Source organism: Garra rufa, chromosome 18 (genome assembly GCF_049309525.1).
Source record: "Garra rufa chromosome 18, GarRuf1.0, whole genome shotgun sequence".
In the NCBI taxonomy this organism is placed as follows: Eukaryota; Metazoa; Chordata; class Actinopteri; order Cypriniformes; family Cyprinidae; genus Garra; species Garra rufa.
In genome coordinates, this window is record NC_133378.1 from 1,884,402 (window position 1) to 1,890,529 (window position 6,128).

Here is a 6,128-nt window from a genome sequence, read left to right on the forward strand (position 1 = left end):
TGTCCATTTGAACTGGACTGACCGAATATCTGCTGTTTGTAAAATACAGCAAGTACATACTCTATCTGTTGATGCTGGTGCTCATATGTGCATAAACACAACTGGCCCTTACAAGATCCACCTCTATGGGTGAGCATCCATTATAAAACACTCACAAGACATTCTTTTGGACAACTATGCAAATATTTCACACAAAAATACTATGGATCAGAGCTCCGAAAGCATGACTAGTTCATGAATCAATTGCGGACTTATGCGTGCCTAGACTGTCATTGTTACTATTACTCTGATCGTTTTTACCTATTTACCTTTACATTAGTGCGAGGGTTTGTTTCATGCAGTCAAGAGATGAAGTAGAGACCCGTTTTTCCGCGGGGTAGGTTACATTTTATGCTGGCTTTTGCTGGTGGGAGTGGGACAAAATAACATACATTTCTGCAGGAGCGGGACTAAAATATCCGTCCCTTGCAGGTCTCTGATGATGTTTGCGTGCCGCGGTTGAAAGTTTTGAGCCGCCGTTCAGTCTGTATGCGATGAGGCTTGCTGCGCCGAGTCCAAAGCAATCAATCACAGAACATGAAAGAGGCCGTGCTTTGACCATTTTAGGATAAAATTTAAATTAATTTTAAGCCATCTCGCGGGCCACCGGTTGAGAATCCCTGCTCTATGTGACTTTCTGGACACGCCCCGGTCTCTGTAGTGTTGTGAGAGTCTACGTCATTCACGCAGCAGTGAAGGGAGACGTGCTTGAGAAACAGTTCAGAGGGGAGAAAACAATCTAACAATATTTTCCACTTTCTAAATAATAAAAGTATTGTATGTCTACTAATAATTATAAAGAAATAAATCGGGATTTACCGATACAGATATGTTAGAAACGATGTATCGCGATACAAATGCCAATTTGTATCCGATGCGCACTTTTTAAACCGATGCATCGCATCGTTAACTTTTTAAACCGATGCACCGAGTGAATCGGGGAATCTTCCCATCCCTAGTATGTATGTTTAAATATGAAGAATCGAATGTGTCGTTTAGGTTGGATTCGGCATATCCAATAAATGGCTCCATCTGCAGGCAGATCTTAGTCAAACAGGGTTTGCGCATGTGCGAGGAGCGTCTCGCTGCAGCCTGCGGTGGACATCCAACCCCGCCCACATACGCCAGACGCCACGCCCATGTTCAAACACTTCACACATCCAACATATTAAATAGTATTAACACATTAAAATAGTGATAATATGATTAGCAATGTTAACATTTGTGGACATATCTTTAGAGAATTAGATGAAAATGAAAATAAGCTAAGTGTTACTTTTACAATAACAAAACTTAATTGTCCGTCTAAATCTGATCTTGTCTAAGCTATGTCAAAATCGATTATAATAAACGTGAATTTATGTCATTACACAAACAAATAGGGTAAGGTTTAAATGTTTTATTACCAATTACCATTTTCCTAACTTTATTCAACCAAAGCAAGCGTTTTACCGGCTGTTCGAATGTAATTAGTTCCATATGAAAGATGACCTAGGTATTAATTTGTATTATTTGATACAACATACTTCCGCCATTCTTGCACATGCGTACAACATCGGGATTCTTTTTTTAAATTATTTTATTAAAGAATAATTGGACATTACAAAAATATTTCAATAGAAATCCAGATACACAAAATACAAGCTTAATCTGTATACAGTAATACAATATGTAATAAGAGGGGAAAAAATAAAAAATAAAATAAAAAATAAATAAACTAATACCATAGAGAGAAAAAAATAAATAAATAAACAAAAACTAAATTAAAACCTAGAAACAACTAAACAATAGTTCAAATTTTCTTCCTTTTCCCTTTCATATACAAAAATTATATTGTGGGAGCATAACCAGAAAAAAAGTTCTCAGTGAAATGTGACAACAAATGTATTCATTTGTTTTAAAGACGTTTTAAAAACTTCTATTTCTGATAAAAATAAATTACATTTTGGTATGCATTTAGCAAATTTGTTTATGAATATGATATTTGCCTTGCAAAATGTAAAAGTTAACAACGTACTCAATCATTTTACTTTTATGAGAATAAGTACAGATAACATCTTTTAAAGAAAGCATATAATTAACATTTCTTTGCAGAAATAGAAAGGTGCTAACATCAGACCAAAAACTAACTAAAGAAACTGCAGGTATTATAAATGTCCATGAATTTAGAAAGAGCTACTTTACATGGATAAATTTCGTGAAGTATTTTGAAATGCACCGCTTTAAGACTACCGATGGGGAGGGGAGTCACACGATGACGCATTGACGTGGGCGTGGTGTCTGACGTCACACATGGATGTGGGCGGGGTTGGATGTCCACCGCAGGCTGCAGCGAGCCCTTCTACGAGGAGGATGTGCTGCTGAACTGAACAGAGCACAGGGAGAGCAGCACCCCCTGCTGGCCACACCAGCACCTTGTCCAGCAGAAGGAGATCTCCATCCTGAAACTGATCAGGTTTAACTCTGCTTATCTTCAGTGGGCAACCAGGCTTGGTCTATAGGATGACATCGATATCTGTAATTCAGTTCATTAAAACAGTGCCAGAAACAACCAACACTTACAAATACCTAATACAATCAATAGTGTTTATTATCAATTGGAATTATATTCATATTATAAAAAAAAAAAAAAAGACAGAGAGAGACCAAAAGAGAGAATACTTTACTTTTCTGTTCTGATGGAATAGATCTCATGGATGTTCAGACTACCGATGGGGAGGGGAGTCACACGATGACGCATTGACGTGGGCGTGGTGTCTGACGTCACACATGGATGTGGGCGGGTTTGGTTATGATTCATAGGAATATATAAAAGGATATGTTTTTTTTTTTCTATTTATGAGGTCAAAATCTATAGTTATCATTAGCTGGCATTTGTGTTTAACAAACAGCCCAGTTTGATGGGTGAAAGTGCATAACCAGCCTGCTGGGTAACCCTATACATGCGTTGCCCAGTTTACCAAGCGTTAGGTTGTCTGGAGGGATATTTTTTACCCAGACATTTTTAGACTGTATGTTTAAATCAATGTGATGAACAGAAATGGAAAGCTGAGAACTGAGAACTGAGAATAGAAACATATTGCTGTACTTCAGTGGTTTTCAATCCTGCTCTTGGTGATCCACATCCTCTGCACATTTTGTATGTCTTCCTAATTTAACATGCTTGATTTATCGCTGGTTCATGAACTAAGAAAAACATGTGGTGGGACCCCAGATCCAGGGCTTCGGTTATCATCTTCAGGTTTAAGATCGTCCTCCTTATCCACGAGAGCAGTTCAAACCTGTTCTGCATGTTTGTTTCAACTTTCCTTTCACTTTTATTCGAAAGGTCTTTGTGCTTTCCTAAAGCCTAATAGTGAAACTGATCCTCTGGTATGCAGCAACATAAAAACACATAGCAGACAACTGTCAATCAAATTACAGTCACAAAAACAAAACAGAACACTGAAAACAAGCATTACATTTGATCAGTTAAATATTTATAGTGAAGTGTCATTTAAGCACATTGAAACATCTAGACAAGTCCACATTTAGCTAACACATATTCCAAAATCAAATAACAAAACAAATTGTAAATTATAATAAATATCTAATATTTAAAGTCTGTTTATGAAGTATTTACATAAGACGTTCAATGTGAAAGAGCTCAAAGAGAGCTCACAAGTTCAGACATATTTTAATATGAAAAACTATTATTAACAATATCTATAAAATTATACTTTTTCTTATTGATGTCACACTGCAGCTGTGTGATTCTCATAGTAGTGCACCCTTTAAGATCACCTTAAAACAGTATTTAGTCTTTAAAAATAACAGCAGTGTAAAACCACAGACCAGCAGTAAACTGTCAATTTATTCTCTATACATTAATCTCTTAAGTTTACAGTAAGTAGTGAAACTTACCCAAAATAAAGGCTTAAACATCTAAATGCACATTTAAAGGGCTTCTCCTTAGGTGAAAGTTTCCAGACAGCTTTGACCACCAGACAGCGTGAACACATGGATGACTTGAAATGACAGGAGCTATGTAGTAACAAACACATCAATTGGTTAAGACATCAAGTAGGATAATACATTATTCTGTCTTCTTATAATCTGAGCTCAAAAATAGAAGTGTGTTTAATGGGAACATTTAACCTACGCGATAACTGTCACACTTGCAGATGGGAGGCACGGTTTCAGGGATATCTAAAACACAGTCTTTAATAAGGTGTCCACATGGTACCAAACAGAAAGTCTAAGAAGAGATGAAACAGGCAAGACAAGGTATTCCAACGTGGTGTATGTCAATGCAAGAACCAGCAACCCAGAACGGGGAGACTATACAAACAGGAGAGGGACTAATGACTTCACACGGTTGAGCTGACTAACGTAATCAAGGGAAAACAGAAACTAGGTCAATGAGTAAAACTAGGCGGGAGAACAAGAAGCCGATGTAGTTGGAAAAGAAAGGGGGTTATGTGATCAGAGATACGTGAACAATCCTAACAGCTGCGTTCTGAATTAAATGTTATCTATGAAGTTGTTTTCATGAAGACCCAATAAAAGAGAATTACAATCAAACATCAAATATAACTCCAAGACCTTTCTTCTGGGTACCGGGGAGTTATTGATAAGCAGGTGAAAGGTTGAGGTTTGGATAAAACAGATCTAGACCCAACAAGAAGTTTGTTGGTTACCAGCTTTAAAAAGTTATCAGTCATCCATTTGTTAACATCCAGCAAACATTTAGTGAGTTCAGAAGGAGGATGGAAAGCATTATGTTTTGAGGATATATGGGCTGCATTTGTGTGTCATCAGCGTAAAAATGGAAGTTAATGCCATACATATAAATGAAAGTGGACCCAACACTCCAGTCAACACGCAGTCCTGTGGAATGCCTTGAGTAACTATAACAGCCTTTATAACTAATCATACATTCTTTCATATCATTTCCCTCAGCGGTCTGCCTCTAGCCATGTTTTCACAAAACAAAACCTACTCTGCGTGTTTTGCCTGCATGCGACTCTTACTAACTTGGTCTTAAGCTGAGCAGTATTTACTGTGAGGTCTTTTAAAATTGCGCTAGTACGACACAGGCTAATTAAAATAACCTCACGTCAAGTATGTCTTGGCGAGCTTCCTCCAATCATGCCACGAGCTACTGGTGTTGTGTTGGACCCTCTGCCTTAGATTATATACTGTATACTGTAGACATACAGGGGCGCGTTTCCCAAAGCAACTATGATCGCAAGTTCCGTCGTAACTATAGTTAGCTAATGATGCTTTTGGGAAACACACCCCAGAGGGGGATGTTAGATATACTGTAGTAGGGGTGTGAGCGACACAAATTGAATTAAATTGTTTTTTTTAGAGCTGTTGGAATGATTGTTATCATTATTTTTGTGTTTCTTTTTTATTTTATTTTATAGAACAGTAAAATGACAATGCTAACATTTATAAATGTTGACTTTTATTAGGTGGTAAACCCGCAAGAAGACCTCAGTCCTACATTTTGCTGACAGCAGCAGATTTGTGAATGATTGTCATCTCTGGACTTTGAACCCTGGCTAAGGAGCTGCTGCAGCGCTGTCAGAATAAATACAATTGGTGTTTGGTGTATTAGACAACAGAACGTTCTGGAGTTTATTTACTAATTTACTAGTGTTGATGTATTTTCTATTGAATATTGAAATATGAATTTGTTGTAAGCAGACGAGAGCAGACAGCTGCCGTGAGAAGAGGAGTGAAGTTAAAGGAATAGTTCACCCAAAAATGAAAATTTGATGTTTATCTGCTTACCCCCAGGGCATCCAAGATGAAGGTGACTTTGTTTCTTCAGTGGAACACAAACAAAGATTCTTAACTCAAACCGTTGCAGTCCGTCAGTCATATAATGGCAGTCAATGGGCTCCATGGCTTTAAGAGTGCAGCGAGATGTGTATACAACAGCTACTCAGAATGGTAATTACTTGTGCTTATCTTGATTGTTGCAACCGATTCAAAACTAAAAAAGTTTAATTTGGTTTTGTCTGTGTATTAAGCCGTGGAGCCCATTGACTGCCATTATATGACTGACAGATTGCAATGGTTTGACTTAAGAATACATC